Source organism: Octopus sinensis, linkage group LG4 (genome assembly GCF_006345805.1).
Source record: "Octopus sinensis linkage group LG4, ASM634580v1, whole genome shotgun sequence".
Taxonomy (NCBI): domain Eukaryota; kingdom Metazoa; phylum Mollusca; class Cephalopoda; order Octopoda; family Octopodidae; genus Octopus; species Octopus sinensis.
The window spans coordinates 123,158,524-123,185,657 of record NC_043000.1 but is presented as its reverse complement, the minus strand read 5'-3'; the positions used below and the strand labels follow the sequence as shown (position 1 = coordinate 123,185,657).

At 32.5% G+C, this 27,134-nt stretch overlaps 1 protein-coding gene across 7 annotated transcripts in view; it reads right to left on the bottom strand.

Moving 5' to 3' along the window:
* Nucleotides 1-27,134, bottom strand: part of LOC115210357 (neurexin-3) — a 304,944-nt gene that overhangs the window by 199,327 nt on the left and 78,483 nt on the right. The gene's annotated exons all lie outside the window — the stretch shown is intronic.

Genomic DNA, 27,134 nt, shown 5'->3' with positions numbered 1-27,134 from the left:
ACTGGGACAGATATATTGATATTCTAATAATCTGAAGGCAATAGATTTTGATCTTCTAAGAAAATTATTAGCTATAATTACATAAATATAATGAAATATAAAAGAATGAATAATAGTTTCTACACATCACTTAGGTACAGTGAGAGGAAATGCTTTAAATTTGAAAAATAAATAAAAATATAAGGCTTAAATTTGAATAATTTGCTTCAATATAAGCTATATCAAAGACAGCATATATAATGAAAAATCTGAGTTGGGTAAGATGCTTTATGAAGTTTCATGTCTTCTATTTTTTAATTCACTTATCACTGTAGTTGACTTTGCCTTTCATCCTTCAATATTAAAAAAAATAAATGACTGTAATTTACTAAAGTTGTGTCAATTGCACCCCTCTCATTTGAAAGTAATATTTATCAAAAAAAAAAAAAATAAGTGAAATGAATATAAGCTGATTGCTGGGCAGCTTATGTACATTATAGGCAATGGTAGAGAATGAGTATTTAAACACTGACAAAAGAAAATTAATATAAACTTTAATGTAGCAACAAATAACGATGTATTTGTGGTAAAGCTAATCAGTATGTGTAAAATAATAATTCCTTTTTAAAACTCTTGGAGAAGCAAGTGAATATACTTATTTATTCTATCTTAGTAAATGTAAAAATCTTATTGGAAATTTACAGCTACAGTTTACATGAGGAAAGCATGATCTTTTTTTATAGAGACAGATTTCATGATATGTCAGAAGAGTAAAATATGATATACAGAAAGTAACAAAATTACTGAATCAGCTTGTCAGTTATGACCTATGTGTGCAATGAGAATTTGCTATGATTTATGAAATACAGTAAACAAAATATACAGCCACAGTATAGATTTTAAAATATTGATATCTGTATGAAAAAAATTCCATAAATAATCATTATTCTTTTTTATGTTAGAATGCCAAGAAATATTGAATTGAATAAGTAAAACTATACCTTATTAAATGAATTTTCAGTACCAACAGATTTAAAAAAAAATTCCTCAAGAATTCTACACTTACAATATTTCTGCATACTTTCATTGTCTATATTGATATTTGAATAGCTCATTAAAATAATTAAGTTGTTTATTGATTGGAATTAATTGTTACAAATATGAAGGAATTTCATAATTGCTACTATATGAATGCTAGGAAAGCTTGAGCATTTTATCAATATATTAATATTATCAGTGTTCTAAAGAAAAATTCATTTCCTTATCCTTACATAAGTTTCCTGCAAAATACAATTAAATGTCTCTATGTTTGATGCATCTTTGTATTTGAAATATGTGTAATTGTGTGATTGTGAAGATATATATTTATTATTCTGTTGGCAGTAAAGAAAATATTTTCAAAGTTTTCTAAATCCTACTAGATTATTATATACATAACTAATTGTCATGCACATGACATGCAAATAAGAATGATGCAGTAATAACAAGCAACTTTTTCAAAGTACATCCAAATTCTAATTATCATAATGCATAGTATTAGTGTCTACTCCCTATTAGCACACTACTTATATGTATGTTTGCTTATGTGTTTGTATAAGTGTATCAAAGTGTATGAGAGTGCATACATTTTATCAAGTCAACATCTAGAAATGCTTAAGATCAGGCATAAACATTTTCATATATATTTACATGCAAACATTTTATAAGATGTCGATGCTCAAAAAAAAAAAAACCATTAAAATCTCATGCATTCATGCTTCAATTATAATACTTCCATGGTAGCATGACCAATCTAGTTTTAAGCATACTTTTGCATGCTTCATTCTCATCCATGCCTCATGCAACAATAATATTGTTTACATGCACAGCAAAATTAAGACAGGCATCAAAACTAAGCATGCTACATTTGTTGACATGATTTAAAACATATGTTTCTGTGTTTGTGTGGGCAACTGAACAATACCTAGGTATTTAAAATCATCTGATACATTTTGATACCATTTGATATCATTTGATTCTGTTTGATTCAAATGATTCCAAGAGATATCATTCAATATCATCTGATTGCATAAAAATATATTACAGAAATAATAAAAAGAAAAGAAAAGAATTCCAATCCAAACTAGAATCATGGAATCATGAATGCTGACAAAAAATTCTCACCAAAGTTTATATGAGCAATATTGATAGGTAGAAACTAGTGTTTCTTGATAAAAGAAAGAACCAACCGAAAACTAGTCTGATACATTGATAACTGAGAGCATGTAAAGTGGAATATGTGTTTAGATAATGAAATAAATATGACTATAATATATTTTGATGAATGCTATAAAAAGATTTACTTTGTATGTTGTAATGCACATGCATTCACATTATAATCCATTTGTGGAAATGTACTAAAATATATCCCAACCTCTTTACATCTGGCACAAAATGATTGCTGATATTATATGCTACTTCTTGTATGACAGACAAGAATCTAAAGCCACTAGGTACTTCTATAATGCTTGATGAACATTATACATATGCTCAAATCCACATATTTATATAAGTCATAAAAAAAAGAGAAAATGATGCAGTTAGAGAGACAGTCAGTAAATTACTCTTTAAATGTTAAACCTTAAGTAAATTATCTTTGGAAGATGTAAGAAATCATGGCATACTATCTATAGGTATTGATAGAAAGCAATAAAATATAAAATGGGTCATGTTGTTTTACAGAGACAATGAAGGATATAAAGCATATAAAGTGTGTGTGTATATATATATATATATAATATATATATATATATATATATGCATTAATAATGAATTAGTTGAATAGGTTCTCAACATCAGTGAGATGGATAAATAATACATTTTTAAAAGAATTTTTATATTTCTGGCAGCTGAGGTTTCCTTCTGATGAACTCAATAGAATTCAGCAATTTGCAACCAGAATTCAAAGCATAAATGACACACCAACATTAATGATGACGAAAGTTTGTGCGCATGTGTATGTGTTTCCATTTGTGTGTAAATGTACCATTTACTTTTATTTGTTTTAGTCATTGGACAGTGGCTATGCCTTGGCTTGAATACTTTTTGTCAGACAAATCAACATCAGTTGTCAAGTAGTGGTGGGTGTAGAGGAAACTAATATGAACACAAAGACACATGTGCACACAAATATGCACACACACACACACAAACATACATACATACACACACATGATGGATTTCCACTCAGCTTCTGCATACAAAATTCATTCACAAAGCATCAGACACATATCCAAGGAGCTGCACAGTGAGGCTGAACACAAAACCATATGGTTACAAAGCAAATTTCTTAACCACACAGCCACGTCAGTATCCACTACAAGTAGTGTCTGCGTCTACACACACACACAATATATATATATATATATATGCAATATATATACAATATATACATATATAAATATATGTATATATATATATATATGTATATATATGTATGTATGTATGTATGTATGTATGTATGTATGTATATATGAAAATAGTGTTGATTGTCAGAAGAAAGAATATTCAATACCATAGTAGAGATTAATGGTGCTTTTATTTTGTGATTGAGTCAGTCTCTTGATTCTCTAGAGTTTTACCTGTACATTCAGTGTCATTAGGGAAGTTATGACTTATGACTTGCATGATAAACCTAAGAATGCACAGGCAAAACTCCAGAGTAATAAAAGGATAAAGTTATATATATATATATATATATATATATGTTTACATACATACATATTTATAAAGAAACATATGTATATATGCATATATATATATGTATATATATATATATATATATATATATATATATATATATGTTTACATACATACATATTTATAAATAAACATGTATATATGCATATATATAGAGATAGATAGATAGTTATACATACATTATATATATAGCAGAATATATGATGCAGTTGTAGTATACACGCATATATATATATAGGTGCATTTATAAATACATTTGAGTGAATAACATTTTTATTCACTCAAATGTTTTGCTCGTGTACAAACAACATGCTTTAATGTAAGAATGTTTTTTTGTCGTTTTTAGGTTTTGACTGCCATTTTTAGCATGTAAGAAATCCACGCAGTGGTTTTCTCTCCGTGTATGTTTCATATACTATTATATTTAAAAATATCTGTCTTCTGACTCTTATTATGCATGCTGGCCACTGGTAAAAATTACCCTTTTATTTATAAAGCTAAATTTTTAAATTCTTCAGCAGGATACTATATGTTTGAATTTATTCACTGCTATACTACTCTGGTTTCACATGTTGATTTGAGGGCATTTGAAGTGAATCCTTAATGTATAAACATGGAACTGAATGCGCATGTGTTTACTTTCTATTTTCTGTGCGTATTGTAGTCTCATATTTATACATTTTAAAGCGACCTTACTGACAAGCTACAGGTGATTAATTAATCAATTAATTATCTTATTAGTTGATTTATTTGGTCATTAATAGTGAAACTCATGGGTATAAGATTAACTAAAATTTTTATTCACTCAAATGTCTTGCTTGCATACAAACAACATAATTAAATGTAGGAATGCTTTTCCTTGTTTTAGGCTTTGACCGCCATTTTTAGCATGTCAGAAATCCACATGGTGGTTTTCTCTCCATGAATGTTTCATACACTATCATATTTAAAAATATATATAGATACACATATATTAGATATGTGTAGCTATGTAGATGATACAAAAGTTTTTCAGGGGCTAGAGAATCCTGGAAATATTGTGCACCTGCTATAGGAACTGGACAAAATATATGGGTGGGCTGAAGGCATTAATATGCAGTTTAGCACTGGAAAATTCCAAACCCTGTGCTACCAAAACACAAAGCTGAGTGAAATGCAGACAGGATTGTAACCCCTGAATCAAAATCAATGCATGACCTAGGCATTGACATAAATAATGAAACATCTTTCCTGGTGCATATTACTAATTTGACGATAAAATGCAGACAGCTGGCCAAGGTAAACTTTTGAACTTTCAGAACAAGAGAACAGGAAAACATGATGCTCCTTGGGAGACATATGTCCTCAGCTTCTTAGACTACTGCTCCCAACTATGGTCACCACACAGTCTAAAATTAACTTGAAGCAATCCATTGAAACTACACAAAGAAGATTGTCTCATTGAAATGTGTCAGCGAATGAGAAAGACTGAAAAGGTTCAGAATCTACTCCCAAAAATGTACACAGGAAAGATATGCAGCGACATACATCTGGAAAATCCTGGAAGAACTTGCATCAACCTTTGGTATTGAAGGTTGTATAAAAACCATCATGGGCTTCCACTGCATAGTGCCAAAGACCTCAACATGCCACCAAGATATAAGACCAGATACTCTGCAATACCTTGGGTATGTATGTATATATATATATATATATATATATATATATATATGTATGTCAGGTCACTTTCAAGTGCTACTGGTAACATGTAACCCAGTACAACCTGTTGCATGGTCGGGTTGACGGCGACTAAACCGGCAACCCCACCAAGCTTGCTTGGTGAGGAGGGTGTTTATTGGACACCCTGCGGGATGAAAAACAAAACCCGTCAAAGGGCGGAGGAACTCTTGAGAGTCAAGGGCCATCCAATAAATGTCTTAAGGCTGTATCATGCGTGGGGATATAGAAATAATCGGACTGAATACCTGATCGCACGGTTAAACCATTGGGAGTGAAGGACTCTTAGCCTTTGTTAGGGCATCCTTCTAGGAGAAGGTAACTCAGGTAACTGGGATAACTCCGACATAAAACCTGCAGCTCAGTGGTTACTGACGATGTTGACCTGTTCTTCTTTTCGGATTATGGCTGCTGTTGCTTAGTGAGTGGGATTGATTCAGTGCACAGCCTTTCCTCACTTTAAAAAAAATCTTCTTGCACAGACATTGCATGATAACAACATTGATGAAGCTTCGTGCAATGGCCATACTCAATAACGAGGGGGCAGCCACCATATATATATATACATACATACATACACACATATACATAGATATATGTATATATATGTTACCGAGAGCCTCTCCCAATATGTGGAACTTGGTGAAGAATGGAATTTGATGTAGCTACCCTCATTTGCATCTCTTCCCTTGATGTAGGTTCATCTGGGACTCTCGACAGGAAGAGGTCCAGCTTTGATTTAAAAACGCCTACATCTACTTTGTGCAGGTTCCTAAGGCTCTTTGGGAGAATATGAAAAAGCTGTGGGCTCGTGAGACCCAGGGTATTGCAGTAACTGGTCCTGAAATGCGATGGTGTTGCTGGGATCTTTGGCACTATTCAGTGTTGTCCCGTTCTGGCATTGGTGAAACTTTCAATGCCAAAATTTGGCACAATTCCTTCCAGGATCTTGCAGATATATTTTACTGCATACCTCTCCTGCCTTCTCTCCAGGGAGTAGAGTCTTAGCTGTTTCAGCCTTTCCCAATAGCTGAGCAGTTGCAAAGAGATGAACTTTGTGAATCTTCTCTCAATTGCTTCAAGGTCCACTGTTAATTTCACACTGGTGGATGACCATAGCTATGATCAGTAATCAAGGCGGCTGAGGACGAATGTCCTCCAGAAGACCATCATGGTTTCCTTATCTCTGGTTCTGAATGTTCTCAGGATCCATCCAGCCAGTCGTTTGCACTTTGTTGCAATCCTGGTAATGAGAACTTGGAAAGAGGTATCATCACTCATGTCAATACCCAAGTCCCTCACTGTTTTAGGCTCTGGGATTGTAATTCCCTGTGGACCAGTGTACTCTGTAAGATTCATATTCAGTTTTTGGACGCTGGTAGTGCAGGGCTTGGAATTTTTCAGCATTAAACTAAATATTATTATCCTCAACCCATCAGTAAATTGAGTCCAACTCCTGCTGCAGATGTGCAACATCGCTGGTGGTCTATATTTTCTGTGAAACTTTCATATCGTCCGCATAGCTTGCAAGGGTGGATATCCGGGCAGTTTAAGGCATATCTGAGAGGGCCACTACAAAAAGCAGTGGTCCCAAGACAGTGCCCTGTGGAATACTGCTCACTATTTTTGATTTCATAGAGGTGGCTCCATTATCTACTACTGCCTGACTTCTATCTTTCAAAAAGTAACGTAACCCCCCATCCAAGTTTTCCAGCTATGCCGAGATCATGCAGTTTGTGACTTATCATGCCATTATACACCTTGTCAAAAGCTTTTACAAAATCAATGTATATTACGTCCACATTTGAGTTGTTGAGTAACTGCCTCAACACCCAGTCATAATGATGTAAGAGCTGGGGCAGGCAGCTACTACCTGCTTGAAAGCCAATCTGGGTATCACTAAGCAAATTATTTTCTTCAAGGTATAGGATTTGTTTCCCTCTGATTATATGTTCCATGACTTTGCTGATGTGTGAAGTCAGAGAGATAGGCCTCTAGGTTTGGGTATCTGCCAAAGTATATATAAGTATAGATATATATGAATATCTATATATATATATATATATATATATTATATATATATATATCAATAAATATATATATAATTTTATATATACATATATAAATAAATATATAATTTTATATACACATATATAATATATATATAATATATATATATATATATATATATATATATATATATATTTTCATCATCATTATCATTTAACGTCTGTGTTCCATGCTAGCATGGGTGGGACAGTACCACAAAGGCCGGCCAGGCCGTAACCTGCACCAGACTTCTGTGACTGTCTTGGCAAGTTTTTGGCAAGTAGATGCCCTTCCTAACACCAACCACTCAACAGAGTGGACTTTTTATGTGGCACAAGCAGAGGCAAGGTGAATAGTGCTTTTTACATGGCACAAGCATAGATTTGACAAGGTTTTTACAGCTGGATGACCTTCCGAATGTCAACCACTTTACAGTGTGAATGATGATGATATATATATATACATTTATATATATATATTGTTATATATATATATATATATATATATATATATATACTCTTTACTCTTTTACTTGTTTCAGTCATTTGACTGCAGCCATGCTGGAGCACCGCCTTTAATTGAGCAACTCGACCCCGGGACTTATTCTTTTGTGAGCCCAGTACTTATTCTATCGGTCTCTTTTGCTGAACCGCTAAGTAATGGGGACATAAACATACCAGCATCGGTTGTCAAGCAATGCTAGGGAGACAAACACAGACACACAAACACACACACGCATATATATATATATATATACATATATACGACGGGCTTCTTTCAGTTTCCGTCTATCAAATCCACTCACAAGGCTTTGGTCGGTCCGAGGCTATAGCAGAAGACACTTGTCCAAGGTGCCACGCAGTGGGACTGAACCCGGAACCATGTGGTTGGTAAACAAGCTACTTACCACACAGCTACTCCTGTGCCTATATATATATATGTATATAAGGACACAGGGAAAAATGTGTCAAAGCCATCAGGAGGCGTCGATGCTTCTTAGGGCTATACAGCGGTGGTGTACCCCCCTACTGTCACGTTCGTGTTAGATTGACAGTATACAACCATTCTATATATATATATATATATATATATATATATATATATTTATTTTATAGAAGGAGCTTCTATAAAATAATTAATTTACTCTGCTATGTATTGAGTACCTTATTTACTGTGGTTAACCCCGACTCAACCCGGGACCTACATATATATATATATATATATATATATATATCTTTTGGTAAAACGGTAAGATAACAAATGAATGAAAGAGACCTCGATATTATGTAAATAGAGGAATTTATCTGTAAATGTAATATGTGACAATTATTCGGTAGCCAAGATAAAACTCTGAGTTTCAGATGCCGAGGATTGTTCCGATGGCGGGATAACTGAAGAGATAGTGGTGTGGATTTCCACCTCGGCATCCGAAACTCAGAGTTTTATCTTGGCTACCAAATAATTGTCACATATTACATTTACATACATATATATATATGTGTGTGTGTATATATATATATATATATATATATATATATATATATATACTTGACTGTATATATATATTTATACATATGTACTTGAGCGTGATCGATGTCAGTGCCGCGTAACTGGCTCCCATGCTGGTGTCATGTAAAAAAGACCATTCAAGCATGGTTGATGCTAGTACTGCTTTACTGACCCTTCAGCCAGTGGCACATAAAAAGCACCCATGACACTCTTCGAGAGGTTGGCTTTAGGAAGGGCGTCCAAGTACAGAAACTTTGCTAAATCAGATTGGATCCTAGTGCAGCCTTCTGGAATGCCAGCCCCCAGTGAAACCGTCCAACCTATTGCAGCATGGAAAGCAGATGTTAAACGGTGATGATGATGATGATGATAGCTGTATGCATACATACACACACACACACACACACACTCATACAGACACATACATAATTTCTTATTTCTTTATTGCCTACAAGGGGTTAAACATAGAGGGGACAAACAAGGACAGACAGAGGAATTAAGTCAATTACATCGACTCCAGTGCGGAACTGGTACTTAATTTATTGACCCCGAAAGGATGAAAGGCAAAGTTGACCTTGGGGTGCTAACATTTCTGCCAGCTCACCACCTTACATAATTTTTGTAACTGGCACTCTATCAGTTAAGACGATGAGGGTTCCAGTTGATCCAATGAATGGAACAGCCTGCTTGTAAAATTAGTGTACAAGTGTCTGAGCATTCCACAGACACATGTACCTTATCATAGTTCTCCGGGAGATTGAGCATGACCCAATGTGACAAGGCTGTGAATTATAGGTACAACTCATTTTTGCCAGCTGAGTCAATTGGATCAATGTGAAATAAAGTATCTTGCACAAGGACACAATGTGTCAACAGGAGTTAAACTCATGACTTTATGATCTTGCGCTAAATACCCTAACCACTTAGCAATATGCATTCACTATACATATATGTATGTACTATTATCATCATCATCATCTTTTTATGTCCATATTTCATGTTGGCGTGTGTTGGACATTCTGACAGGATTTAACGTGTCCCAAGACTGCCTCATACTCCTATGTCTGCATTGCTGCAATTTCTGCTGCTAGATACCCTTCTTACTGCCAACTATGTTACAGTGTGTACTGGCTTTGTTTTTCAATACACAAATGCTAGTGATGTTGCCATGCAGCATGTAAGACTAAAATCTCTTCAAATGTGTTGGCCTACAGTCAAGATAGGGGAAAGGTAGTCTAATGTTAGGGGGATGAGGAGTTAAAGTGTGAGATATAGCAGAACAGACTTGATTTATAGCTGTATAGGACCTGCAGTTCTACTTAGATTACAAAAGTAAAGGTGGGATTGGCTGTGATGGAGATAAAAACAGTGGATGTGAATGGGTGCAGGAGAAGGGGAAGCATGAGCTAGTAGAGATTATAACTGTGTAAGGGACAGTGAGAGATGGTCAGAGATAAAAAAGTGTAAGAGGTAGAATATAATGGACAAGTATTGAAGATGATAAATGGTGAAGGTAGGGAAGAGGGAAGATAAGGTGATAGGTGTAGAAATTAGGTAGGGTTCACAGATGAGACTGGGGAGTGATGAAGTAGGTGGGATTAAGTGCAATAGGTAGGCATACTGAATGGAAGAATCTGGGATATATTGTAATATAAGAGAGATAATTTGTTGGCTCAGAAAGATGAACAATGTAAAACTGGGTGAAGACAGGACAGTGTGTGTATACAAATGCACACACACTATATGTATATATATATATGTACGTATATATATATACATATATATATATATAATATATATATATATATATATATATATATATATATGTATATATGTGTATATATATATATATGTATGTATGTATGTATATATATATATATATATATATATATATATATATATATATATATATATAAATGTCGTTATATATATATATATATATTGATAAAAATGGTAAGATAAAAGAATGAAAGAGACCTCGATATTATGTAAATAGAGGAATTTATCTGTAAATGTAATATGTGACAGTTATTCGGTAGCCCTGATAAAACTCTGAGTTTCGGACGCCGAGGTGGAAATCCACGCCGCCATCTCTTCAGTTATTCAGCCATCCAGCCGGATAACTGAAAAGATGGCAGTGTGGATTTCCATCTCGGCATCTGAAACTCAGAGTTTTATCATGCTATTGAATAATTGTAACATATTACGTTTACAGATATATACATACATATATATATATATATATATATAGTTATATATGTATATATATATATATATATATAATATGTATGTATGTATGTATGTATGTATATATATATGTATCTATACATACATACAAATACATATATACACACATATATTTACATACACACATATAAACACACATACACACACACATATCCATCCATCTATCCGTTTTCACTGCTCAGTATACCTGGAAGGGTCACAGAGGTTATGTCCTCTGGCATATCCTGCACTGAGTCTTATCAGTGGCAACCATTATTACACTTTCCTGATGGATTCCCAAGCATAACCAACTGAAACAATGAATATTATTCAACCATTTTATTTCTGGTCTATTCTTTATTTTCCCTGCTGGTTGACTCAGCTTAAAGAATCGATCTTGCACTCCTTTACTCCAGCATGCTAGCCATATATCTATACATACATACATACATACATATATAAATATATACATAAATGTATGTATATATGTATACATGCATGTATATATGTATACATTTATGTACATGCCTATAAATATTTATGCATATATAAACATACACATACATATACATGTATAATATATATGCTTATATATGCATATGTATGTATGTGTGTATATATACATATCTATCTATCTATCTATCTATCTATCTATATATATATATATATATATATATATATACATATATACACATGCATAAAAACACACACACACAAAATATAATTTGGACCAAAACTGGTGGAAACCAAAATCATATATTCTTTGCTTGGCCACTTTGGTTGAAGCTATGCAAATAAAACATAACATGGTGAACAATATTATTTTCCAAATTGGTGAACACAACTTTCAAGATTGATATGGAAAAAAGTTTGGTGAATCTCCAGAAGTTATCAGATATATGTATATATAAATGAATAGTGTATAAGATGAGGATTCAAAGAATTTCATGGCTATCATAGAGAACTTCTCTTACAAACTCAGCTACCAGACCACAAGTAATCAATGACAAATGACAAATGTAATGTAGAGCGTCCATGTAACTGAAAATCCAGAAGATTATTTGATGAGCCATATATAAAAACCATAAAGTCAGGTGGTGTGAGATGTGAATACATATTGGGTTGGCAACTAAGTTCCCACCGTTTTTTTATAATTTTGGAATTTGTTGCGTTTTTAAATTTTGGAATCTATTTTGTTTTTTTTCTAGTTAAAATGGAATGTCAAGTTAAGAAAAACAAGTATTTTCGACACCTCCTTTTTTTTGCTTTTAATCAAGGTTCTAAGGCTGCAAAAGCTGCTCATGACATTTGTGCTGTGTATGGAGAGGGTCCAATAGCTGAAAGAACCACTCATGATTGGTATGCCAATTTAAAAAATGGAAATTTTGACCTCAAAGACGTACCTCATTCTGGCCGTCCAGTTGAGTCCTGTGAAGAGTGATTAAACCAACTTTTGCACAAAAATTCTCATCAAACGACAAGGGAACTGGCAGAGAAAATGGAATGCTTCCGCATTGCTATAGAGAAGCATTTTCACTCAATGGGAAAGTTTCAGAAGCATGGAACATAGGTTTCACATGCTTTAAGTGACAACAACAAAAATCAGTGAGCCACAATCTCCACTGGTTTGCTTGCTCGTCACCTCTCAACTCATGGACACAAGCAACGATTTCTTTACCAAATCATTACTGGCGATGATAAATGATACCTGTACATCAATATGAAGCAGCATAAGGAATGGCTTAGCCCCGGTAAACAAGCAACACTGCATGTGAAATGGGACTGGGAAGGGATTATCCATTATGAATTGCTTGAACGGAACCAAAAGGTCAGAACGACTCATGAGAAAAGACCTAATCGGCAGCATGGAGTTCTTCTGCTATACAAAAATGCCTGCCCTCATATCGCCAATATGACCAAGGAAGCTATTCAAATGCATGGCTGGGAAGTGCTGCCACACCCGCTTTACTCTCCTGATTTGGCACCAATGGATTTCCACCTCTTTCGATCTTTTTCAAATGCTATGCAGAGTGTTTCATTCAATACTGATGCTTGGTTGGATCAATTTTTCAAGTTGAAATTGGGGTGATTTCTACCAAGGAGGTATTGAAAATCTTGTTGAACGTTGGGAAGAAGTTGTATACAACAAGGGTGAATACATTATTGATTAATTAGTTGTTATCTTTTATTAAATCTTAAAAAAATTTTTTTAAATGGTGGGAACTTAGTTGCCAACCCAATATTTGCTTCACCACATGACTTCTGTAGGATTATGGTCATATTGCAACCTTCTTCTTGAAGTATTAATTTCAGTATGGAAGAAATTATGTGTGTTTGTTTAGAGTTGAATTGTTGGTGTGACCATGTTGTTGTGATGAGCTGATGAGCTATCTTTCTATGTATGACTTTTTGAAAATACAACTGTATTGCATAATACTGAGTGTACATATTAATGCAAACATGTACACATAATTTCTTCCATACTGAAATGAAAACTACATGAAGAATGTTGTGAAACAGTCATAATCCTATGTAAGTCACGTGATTAACTAAATACATATTTACCTCTCATACCTCCTGAACTTCAGCCACCGTCGTCAGCTATGCTCACGATACAAAATTATCACAAGTGATGAAGAATCTTGCTAACATCCTAAAACTGCAGAAAGACCTCAATGCAATGTACAAATGGGCTAATGAAAATAACATGCTGCTCAATACTGAGAAGTTTCAAGTACTCCACTATTGTCCCCCCAAAATTACTACAATCAGAATACATAGTACCAGGGGGTATTGCAATCCCAGAGTCAGATTTAGTGTGTGACCTGAGAATCCACATAAGTAATGATGCAACATTTTATGTGCATATTATCAAAATGGCAACATAGTGCAGGTGAGTAGCTGTATGGGGTCTAGGGTTGTTCAGAACCAAGAAGAAGGATACCGTGCTACTCCTATGGAGAACTTCTCAGTCATCTGAATTACTGCTCCCAACTCTAGTTACTGCAGAGTGTCAAAGTGGTGGCAGAACTTGAGACAATTCAGCACCACTACACAAAGAAGATCGACTCAGTGCAATAGAAGAGCTACTGGGAGAGGCTAAAGGAACTGAAGCTCTGTTCCCTAGAGAGAAGGCATGAAAAATATGTAGTGATATACATATGGAAGATTTGGGAAGGTCTAGCTCCTAACTTTAAAATAGAAAGCTATATCAACCACTGAACTGGACAGCACTGTATAATACCAAAGACCCTGTCTTTTTCATCTTGGATAAGGACCCAGTTTTGCAACAGCTTAGGTTTCAAGGGCTCACATCTACTCAGAATTCAGCTAAATAAACTCAGAGATTCACAAGGTGTAGATGTAGAGGTCTTCAAAGAATGTCTTGACAAATTTTTCTCTGAAATACTAGATGATCTTACATCGCAGCAGGAGGCACAAAGAAAAGCAACTCTATCCAACTTGCTACTTCATCAGAAACAATAAAGAAAAGAAATCCAATCACCTGGAACCAGTGACAGATGAAAGATATATATATATATATGTATGTATCAGTTTAAAGGCATATTCATAAAATACACCATGCATCTCCAAGTAATCTTTCAGGCTCTGTTTATGCATTACATATATTAAAAAACTAGGACACTGGACAGTGAGAAAATAAGAAAAGACATGGAATAAAATGTGAAGAGGGTTGCTGCAAAAAATGGGACAAGATGAAAAAAAAAAACAAGAAAACTAAGATCCTTATAACAGAAGTATGTCAAAGCCTGCAAGACAGCAACTGAATCACAGACCTTTTCTGTCATTTTGTTCTCTACTAGTTATATTTAATGTATTGTTTGCAATCAGGGAGGACTTGGATCTTAGTTTTCTTGATTTTGTTTCTTCTCATTCCATTTTCTGCAGCAACCTTCATGCTTCTTGTACATTTTTTCTTATTTTCTCTCACTTCAGTGCTCTTGCTTTTTAAAATATATAACACATAAACAAAGCCTGAAAGATTGCTTGGAGATATATAGTTTATTTCATAAAAATGCTTGTTCAAGTATCATGGAAGCTCAGAACTATTAGTAACTCCTTCGGTTGTGTGTTAAATTGATATGTATCTCTTACTGGATGGAATACTTTATTTGTTGATTCTACCTCTATTGGGTGGATCTCTCTCCTTACCATTCAGATGTGGCTGATGCCAGTGCTGCCTGACTGGTTTCCATGCTGGTGGTATTAAAAAGCATAAACTACATACTCAGAGTGGTTGGCATTAGGAAGGACATCCAGATGTAGAAACCTTGCCAAATCATATTGGAGCCTGGTGCAGCCTCCTGCCTGTCAGTTCTCAGTCAAACCATCCAACCCATGGCAGCATGGAAAGCGGACATTAAATGATGACGATGACGATGATGATATAGGAGGAAGTTGAAACTTTACCTGATTCCCAAGTAAAGAATTTTGTCTTTTAATTTTGAAGCCTGTGGATGAGTTTTTTAACATGTCATGTTAGCAAACATTACTGGTAGCTGCCCAACTACAAAAAGAGATGTACCCATTTGTACCTTAGATGTAAATGTTGATTCCCAAGGAAAGCAATAATTCTTTATGGCTTGACATGGCTTGAAGAAAAATTGAAAATGAGGGACACTACATGTATGACAGCAACATTGATATACAACTATTGCATGGGCTTTGGTCAACCTTGGGCTATAGTATCTGAAGCTTTTCCAAAGTAGTACACAGTTTGACTGAGGCTCAAACCATTTAAAAGTGAGCTTCTTAACCATACAACCATGACAGTGCTTAGCATCTATAGTATTATGAGTATTGAAAATCTGAGCCTTTCACCTATAATGTATTATACATACATACATACATACATACATACATACATACATACATACATACATATATATACACATTTGGTTAATGAGAGAGACAGAAGATGGAAGATATGAGAATTTTTATTAATCCCTGCAATTGTTTTGACCCATCTAGCATTGATCCTTTGGGGCTGGGATACTTAACAACTGGTTCAGGAACATCCAACAGTGTCATTTCAGGGGATAAATTGATATAACTCATTAAAATAACAGTTCCTCAAGGTATCTTCTCGATTTGTGTAAAGAAATGCAGCAAATAATTTATGTAGCTTCATTTATATAGCCTCATTTAGATAGAAAATCAATAATAAAAAATAACAGATGCTAAAAAGAAACACACACACAATACACCAAGAAAAGTATTAAATATAACCGTTAACGAATATGGATGTATATATGCCTTCATATGGGTTGTATGGTGCATATACACTTGCTCATACAAACATCCACAAAGATGTAAGCATATGCACATGTGCAGTTTGGCACACATATGTTCATGTAGCAAATTAAATAGCTACTTGGTGTTTATAAGAATGGGGAGGTTAGAGCTAAATTTAATTCATCCATACCTTAAAGGGAATTATGATTATTTATTAGGCTAATGGTCACTCAAATTCATTCCCACTGCATTGTGCAAAAGTGCATTTATATGCATGTAAGCATCTTGAGAGTCTTTTAGAAATTCTATTAATCATCTTCTCATTAGTCCACAGAATAGACAGGGATTCCCCAGAGGAGAATTTGGCATCTCCTGAAAATGATATTATATGATTTTGCATGCCTTACTATATACCAAGTTACGTTATACTTAATTTTATTTTAAGTCACCACACTAAACCAGCCAAAGATGTTGAATGTCTCGTTGATTTTCTTGAAACTGGTGACATGGTTGCAATAACGATTCTTGAATGAATCAGCCATTGATCTAATGTAAATATACAGTCTTCCTATTGTGTTTATGGTACATTTATATACAAGATTTGTACTCATACAGAGGTTATTAATGGGCATCTTGATTTTTCTCTGCATGAGCATTTATTATATTTAGTTGTATATATGGTATTCTAACTTAATTTTCTGGTGTCGTTACAGTATTAGTTATATCACTATTATTGCAATTATCACAACATAATTGTATCTGGTGTTTTTCCTTGCAGTTTACATCTCCTTTCTTGGTATTTTGGTGTATGTGTTCACAAGTTCCAGTAGGTGGGTTATTGAACTCTTGTTTTATTTTACTATCGTTAATATGGTGCATATGTTGCTCTAAATTAATAGAGTTAGTGTAAGATATCTTCATGGTGTGTCTATTAAAAACAGCATGGTATCTATCTGATTTTGGGAAGTATTTGTTTAAAGTAGCAAAAAATTACCTAGCGATCTTTGTTGAAACATGTGAACTGATGATTGGGTGGTACTAGAGAACAACCTGATTCCTATATTTGTTGTTTAACTTATTTGTTCTGGTGTGTTGTGTGTACACACACACACACACAGCAGGCCTCTTTCAGTTTCTATCTACCAAAGCCTTGTGAGTAGATGTGGTTTACAATTACCCAATGTGGAATTCACCCTCGAACCATGTGGTTGGAAAGCAAACCTCTCATCACACAGTCACAAACATACATACTCACATATATGTATACACATGCAGGTGTGTGTGTGTTTATATGCATAAATATATAGGTTTTGTTTTGCATGATTTTTGATCTAAGACTTCATGCATTAAAACATGTATTTTGGGAAGGTAATTTTCTAATATAAACTCACACACTGTTTCTTTCTATTTTCTTTTTATTATTAGTCAAATTGTCTAATTAACCAATTATTCAATTAACTATTCGATTACTTGATTAATCATCCTATCAATCTGTCAATCAACAGGTTTGTCAGAGTGCTTTTGTTGCGATTTGTGACCATGTAAATGACATGTTCTCATTTCTCCATGTCTGTCTCACTGTGAAATTTTTGCTACTGTATTATAAACATGCATGGAGTAATAAGAAATTATTCTTGAAGAAGCTATGAACAGTTCTGAAAGGATTTTGACAAGTCCACTGATTTACTGATTGGTCCAATGCTTAATCAATAGTCAATTAGTTAATTGGTTAACCAGTTGACCAATAATGAAAACAAGCGAAACAGAACCTCTGCATGTGTCTATCACAAACAATACACACACACACATGCACGCACACACACACGCACATGATATATAGGGCACTCAACTTCACTAAGGACTATACTGAAATTAGCAATGAGGACATAAACATCATGAATGCCAAAAAAGCCCTACTAATTGACAAGGTTTTAACCTGAGTTAAATGGACTGACCTGGAGGGTTGCTTTGATGTTGCGATGTGAGCAATTGTCAGTGCTCACATATGTGGCCATTTTACTCAAGAATGCCTTAGCACTATCTAGCCACACACTGAATTAACTCAGTAAGGGCCTAACCCATGCATTTAATTCTCTTGGGCTCAAAGTCATAGCAGAGACTAATTTGAAAGTAGGTGATTGTGTAGATGGGATATTAAATCTAGACACTGTAACCTATAAATCTTGTTGGAAGCTAAATGAGGGGGCTGGCATATATCAATACAGCTTCCTGTCATCTAGCCATAGTTTACAGGAACCTAGTTAAAGAGGTAAGCAGAAGAGTCTTCAACTTATCTGTGAATAAAGAGATCTTCAATGCAGCAATCATGTACTACAACGAGGCCCTGGCTGTCAGTGGTTTGAAGGATAGCATTAGTTATATATCCAACCCTAAGTCCACCAAGCAAAAATGCCACCATAATGTAATGGAGTGGTAAATTATATACCACTCCATTTTCTCTAAATGTAAAAACTTGTGAGGTAGGATCTTCCTAAATTAAGTTGATAAGCATTTACTCTAAACACAGATACAGGAAAATCTTTAATAGACACAATTTAAGGGTCTCTTTTAGCTGTGAACCTACAACAATGAAAATATTAGTAAGTTGGCCTAAACCTAGAACTGAGGCATGTTGCTCATGCAGAAGTAATGTCATATGCTCACCAAACAGCCAGTGCAATACAGAAACTGTTGTGTATGAGACAGAGGATCCCAGTAGAGCAAATAGATGTACAGAGGTATGTGGGCTCAGTTAAAGGTCCTCTTAGGACCAGATTCAACATTGAAAATCATTGTTTAATATTCAAGTAAGTTGTAATGTATGAACATTGAAAGAAAATGCTGCACATTACATCAAGTGGAGTATATTAAAAAGTGCAAACCTTGCTTTAACAGTATTAAGAGGTGCACCCTTTTTTTACTGAGAAAAGAATCATATTGAAGACCTCACTCCATTCAGGAGATTTTCTGAACTCTAAAAGTGAAGTGTTTTCCACTTGCCCTCATGTATGCAGATATACCTTAGCAAACTGGCCATCTGCACCATAAAAATAAACGTTGCCTCTCCATCCCCAATGGTGTTTCTCATTTCCAAAACGAGAGAAATTAATACATGTCACACACAACTTTGATATACACAACCTTTACCACCAAAACCATCCCAACTCCTTCATCTCCCCCACATTCCTTCACTCTACCCATTCCTTACACATCCCTAACACCAAAGCCCACTCTAAAAGCAAATATCTTGTATACTGGAATAAACAGATAGATAGATAGACAGACAGACAGATAGACAAATAGACAGAGCCAATGATATATGAAATTCCTAGTCTCCTTTCATTTATACAAAAAGTTTGTTCATTTGTTTTAGAATTTTCTAAATATATGTGTTAACAAGCATCCTGAATATATAACTACAAATTTCAATTTTACAAATGATTTTACCTATATTTAATGTGTGTATGAGTATGTACATGTGTGTGTGTATAAGTATGTATGTATGTATGTATGTATGTATGTATATGACTGAGTATGGGGACAGTGAAATCCTTTTGCTTCATGTGGATATTCAAACAAGTTAATATAAGAGTTTTAAAACTAAAAAGCTTAAAATGTATATTTATATTAAAGATAGCAATTAGGATTCACAATAGGTTACCTCTGTAGCTAGATGTGAAATAACAAAATACTTTTTTACTTAATCAATTAGCTCTGAATGAGTTCATAAACTAATGTTACATCAGGGAAATTTATACACAAGAAAAGAGAAAATAATTAATTCTGCTTAGAAAATTCTATACACAGAAACATAGATACTAATGCATTGCAGATAATTAAAGAATTATTTGAAATAAACTTATTATTCATTATTAACTGAACATTCATAGAGTGTCACTACAGCTATGTAATAAGACAAGTACTTTTCTAAGACTACCCTTTTCCTTCACTCTGGGCTTTTTCCCCTTTCGTCTTAACAAAGAGCCATGCCTGAAACATCAGCCCCACCTCTTTTTTCTATCTTGGACTGTCTTTGAATGTCAAACTAATATATTAACTATTTATGTCATTTTGACTTTTTGTTGTTTTTCCTGGTTTTGTTTTTATTCTTGTTTTCATTTTTGATTTGCCTATATATGTATATATATATATATATATATATATCTTTTATCTTTTACTTGTTTCAGTTATTAGACTGTGACCAAGCTGAGCCACTGCCTTGAATTTTTTGTCTAATGAATTGACCCCAGTACTTATTTTTTTTTAAAGCCTGGTACTTATTCTACCAGTCTCTTCTGCCGAACTGCTAAATTATAGGGATGTAAACACACCAACACCGGTTGTCACGCAGTAATGGGAGACAAACACAGACACAAAGACACACACACACACACACACACATATATATATATATATAAACACACACATACACATTCACATGCAGACATATATATGTACATATATAGACATACAAAGATTCATATATATATATATATAAATATATATATAAATAGATGTATATATATATATATATATATATATATAATATATATATATATATATATATATACATCTATATATACATAGAAATATATTTCACATTCACACATATAGGTGTGTGTATGCATATAGAACATTATGTATTTACACCACTTGCATGTGCACACACACACAAACATGCACGCATGCATTCAGTCATACACACACTCAATGGTTCTTCTAGTATCTGTCTACCAAATTTCTCTCTTATAGTATTGCTTAATAGCTATAGAAGATGACACCAGCCATCATTGTTGGTGCAAATCACAAAGATATTCTACGTATGATCATGTCCCCATTCTTTTCACACAAGTATAGTGTATCACAAGCATATGTCCTTTAAATATGCTACAATTTGAAATAGCTGATTTTTAGCTGTTTTGATTTTGGTTTGATCATAGTTGAAATGCTCTAAACAAAATGACATTGGACTGTCATGGGTGAATCATTTTTAAAAGAAGTCTAGATTTTCACTGATGAAATGCTTTTGGAGAGTGATGAGATGGTATTAACAAGAGCATTTTACAAAGATGTGCCATAGATAAACATGGTATTTTAAATCTACGTATTTACATGCACAGTCTATATTTAATTACATGAAAAGGACAATAGAAAGATGGATATATATATAAATGTATATGTTTTTAAATATATATATATATAAATGTATATGTTTTTAAATATATATATATATATATATATAAGGTTGAAAAGGAACACATGAGTCGATATATATATGGGAAAAAGTCAAAGTAGAAAATGCTGAAATAATTTTATAAAAAACATTTCAGTGCCGGTTTCAGTCATTGGGACTTCTTCAACTGTAAGCATGGAAAACAATTAAAGAGACATTTTCCTTGTTTGAATACTATGAAAATATTCTTTTAAAAAAACTTTTCATTTAATTTTTCCAAAATTTAATTGTTTTCCATGCTTACAGTTAAAGAAGTCTCAATGACTGAAACCGGTACTGAAATGTTTTTCAGAAAATTATTTTAGCATTTTCTACCTTGATTTTTTTTCCATATAAATATATATATATATACATAATTAAGATTCATTTGAATTAGGTACTTAAATTGAGACACTAAGCCAGTTCGGTATAGTCCACACAGCTCCAAGTTATGTGAGCATTTTTTCCTAAACTCATTCTGCCACAAATATAACAATGTAATTATTTTGGTTTCTAGTATTGATATAAATTTGTTAAAAATGGTTTATACATTATGTTGGAAATCTATATGGTCATCTACGTCTGAGGGTAGCAGTTTCTTTCAAATTGATGTTTTCATTGATTGATTAAATGGAGCCGCTTGAAATGGCCATATTGATACCTGGACATCCTTGTTACTTATTTACATTATATATATATATATATATATATATATATATATATATATATATATATATATATATAATATATATATATATATGTGTGTGTGTGTATGTGTGTATATATATATATATATGTATATATATATATATAGACAATTATAATCACACGTATATATATATATATATATATATATACACACATATACACACACACATATATATATATATAGACAATTATAATCACACGTATATATATATATATATATATATATATATATATATATATATATACATATATATATATATATATGTTTATTTTTTGGTGACTTACTGACCAAATGACTGTAACGGATTCCTGCCGCCCAGAGGTGAAGAGTTACATATGTTTTTGGTTTTAGAGTCTGATGAGACGTTCATGGGGCTAAGCCTTTAGTGGATGCAAAACCATTGACTGAACATTGACTTATCTACATATATATATATGGTCATATGAATAGAGCCAATGAAAAATCTGGATTTGAAATGAATGTAATGTAGGTTATATCAAAAAGCACCCATATTTTTTCTACTAAATATTTAATCTCTCATGGAAGAAATGTCAAATTGTGACTTCCATTAATACCATCAGATACAAGCATATTGTTATTATTCAAGTGATGTTATTTCCAAACAAGTCTTGGTGAAATGTAATGCTTGATAAAGTTGTTATTTATGAAATTTTTATTTACAAAATTTCCAAGTGTTTCTTATGAAAATTTCATAAATTCTAAGTTAATATGTGTGCATTAAATAGCTATCTTTATGAATTAACATGCAATTAAATGATATATTTCATTGATGGAAAGTTGATAAATTCCAAATAGAAAGCAAAGAAGATCATCAAACATTTTTGCAACAAAAAAAGTAAGAAAATCAAAAATTTGAAAATTTTTTGCCATCAAAACACTGATAATGAAAGTAATATGATTTTGTTTTATAATTTTACTAGTTACAGATAGTGGCCATGTTGTGGAACAATCATTATTAATGATAAAACTAACAGCATTTGACTATTTCTTGTGTGAATGAGGTAAAAAATAACAATATTAGCAACTCCGTTGAAGTAGGCATAGCTTTATGTCAGAAGGGCATAAGTGATGAAATTTACTCAAGTATATTACTCATATTAATTTTATTGGTGTTAAAGAGATGAAAGGCAAAGGTAGACCTGACAGGATTTTAGCATCAGTCAATAAGGCACTGAATAGATTAACTTACACTAATTAATCTCTGCACTATCAGTTTTAGCTTTAATGCATTTTCCATAATACATTGTAGTATAAGTAATTTTATAATAATGAAGCTAAAATAGTTACTTTTGTAGTAAACTAGTCAGTAATAATGGAGGCTGATAAAACAAGAAAAAATTATCATGTTCTTAACACTTTAATAGGTACAGATTTAGATTTTGAAACTCAAGTAATTATTGCACTATTCTGTTTGCAGTAAGATTTCAGACTCATACAATAACTTAAACATACATGCATGCACACACATCTGCATACATCATACATCTTTAGATCAAAGCATTCATAAAAATGGTTGTATGAGAAATAATAATTAGTGAGTGCAAGCCAAGTGGGAACTGAACTCACATAATTTTTTTGTTCCAGACAAATGTTTTATGTTGATAAACTGGATTCTTTACTTTTGCAGTGCTATTTTTCTCTTTTTGGGAGCTGCATTATTTATCATATATATTACATAAAAAGAAGAAAAAAAGAAATTATATACCTTAAAAAGAAAATTCCCTATTAGTAGTAATGGCAACTGTCCTCTGCATAAATGCAGAAGACATTCCTGTTCATGGTAAAATAGTTGTCCCTCTTCTTGAATGCAAACTTTTCAAGCAATTGGAAAGAAAGATTTAAATATACACTTTATGAATAAATTCATTTGAGAAAATTCATTTTGATAATTCTATTGTTTTATATATTTATTCTAGTAGGTTAATTTTATGGAAGGTTATTGATTTATATACTTTGATTGTAGACTTATCTAAAGCCTAGCCTATAACAATAGTTTTGTTAATTTGTCTGGAAATTATGAAAATAAAGATGAATTGAAAACATTACAAAGCTTATGATCATCAAAAATTAAAACACTGGAGTATCTAATGCATTAAGTATGTGGTAAATTCTGTTATACAAATCACCAAATGTCATAACATGATATATTGTGTATTTAAATTGAAAAATAAAAAGAAAGAAAAAAGAAAATGAGAGAGAAATTAAAATAACAGGTTAGTAGGTGTCTTTCTAATTTTATATCTCAAATCTCACAGTACTTGTAAGTCTTATTCTCGATTAAATATATTTTATAATATAGATACAGATATCTAAATTAATTATGATTTCAACCATTATAAAATTGTTGAAGAAAGTAAATAAAATATAAGAAATAAATATAAAATAATTTACACTAAAAGCTATAGGAGTATATATATATAGAGAGAGATAGTACTTATAACTTAATGAGCACTGGTTTCAGCAAATCATGATTATAAGCAGAATATAATAAAGAAAATATATATTGAGTAAAGACTGAATGAAAGACTCACAAGAGAATTTGGAGTCATTAGTGATGTATAAGAGGTTAATATTCTATTGCTCAATAGTTTTCATCATTCTCATGAGAAACATAAAGGAAACTTATAACTGGTGATATGTTAGCAAAATGTTGAATGCTTTAGAGTACATATATGGTGCAGCACTTTTAACTGGAAGCAGCCTCATTATAAGAAACTTATAGACTGCACTAATGCTATATTAAAAGAAGCAAGAGTTGAAAATAATGAAAAGCTATGATGAAAAATAGTAATAAAAATGTGGACTGAATAAGCAGAGAACACTGAGTTTTCCTAAATGGTAATACATTTGAAAATACTGACTCGTGGATATATGTAGCACCATCTTTGAAATCAAATGGTGGCTAAATTCACAATTTGATAAGAAACTAATAAATAGGTTGGCTACATAAATTTTGGAAGTTGCAAAGACTCAGTAGGCACACAACATAAATGTGTACACCTAGTTCTCTTGTAAGGCAGTTAATCCCAGTACAATAACAAATTATGATCTACAAAATACAAATTTTGTGGACAAACTCACATAAGAAATTGGGAATATTTGAAGTAGTGGAGATTTTTAATAAAATATGTGGATGTCTGGCAAAATATGACAAAATATTTTATTAAGAAATATGGAAGAAAGAAAGTTGTTTCATCTTTATAGAAAGTGAAAGAGGTTAATGGTTATAATTTAAAACCACTTATGAAGTAGATGAGATGGTGGGTCATCACAGATACTAAATTTGATAGGCTGGGAGATCAGTAATGTTTAGTATGTTTAGTATTAAGAGAATACAGTTAAGCTGGAACATATGACATGGTTGTATTTCATACAAGGGTGTCACTTTATAAAACTCCCAGCTCAAAATGAAAAATTTTTTAAACTGAAAATACACAAGAAGCAGCAACTTTGCAAGGGTCCAAAAAGATGGAGAAAGAAGTATGATGATTTAAGACATTGGCAGTTGAATTATAGAGAATGTAAAATTTAATTATAAATTTTCAGAAGGAAAATATAAATGGCTGCACAAGTTTTTATTCATTTTAGAATAAATGAAAAAAGTATTTAGAATAGGTTAGCACCATAATTGGGCTTTTAAACTTTTAGCTTAATGATTCAGTATTATCTATTTTTAGGTACAAGCAATTTAGATGAAAATATATATGCAAAGTTTTTGACAATTATCTTGTAATAACTTAACAGATAAGGTATTTTATCAACAGAAAGAAAATAGTTCTATTAGCAAATTTTTCAAGGTTAACAGAAGTAATCTGCAGAGGTCATATCTGGAGTCTAAGGAATACAGGTTTCTATCTACAGTTCCAATGAAAAGATTAGGCATAAAATTAATTTTTCTATTTAATATTTCATTGCTGAGACAGTTAACTTAAACTGAATATGGGAACATGTTAGTATTTTAGACTTAAATAAGTTGGTCTTATAAAAACACCTTTGACGTAAAACCTATAAGCTTAGAGTAACTAGGTCAATATTCTACAAAGATAGCGATTGTGAAGACAAATGCATGTGTATTCACATATACACATTGTATAAGAAGCTATCAGTAATTGTGTTGTGGATGGAATTAAGTGTTAACTCTTGCTAATATATATGCTAGTTCTGAATTCTACTGATTAACAGTTATTCAATAGAGAATAGCACTAAAATCTTCATATGGAAAAGAAAATAAGAAAGGTTTTAAATAAAAATATTGTGTTTTTTATGATTTTTCAACAGCACTTATTTCCTATTATAATTATTTTACAAAATGTATTTGTATGTGATTTTAGTAGAGTTCTTGAAATCAATAATAATAAATGAATAAAGTTTTGAACTAATATGAATTATTTCATTTTATTACTAGATTGTAGTAATTAAATTGACTTTTTCAGTTTACATTTAACTAATACTTATTTTAGAAACTCTAGTGAAAGGAAAGGCAAAGTCAGCTTAAGCAGGGTTTGATTACACCAAATTACATACTGTAAATAATTTAGACTGATGCAGTACTTACTGTTTTTCCTTATTAGTAAGGAATATTAATATTGAATAGATATGTAATTTTGTAAAGTAGTCAAATTAAATCCCCCCTAAACATCAAAATGAATCAAAACAAGTAAATAAATATCTACTTGGCTATGAAAACTTTAGCATGAAATGACTTCTTAATTAGTCACG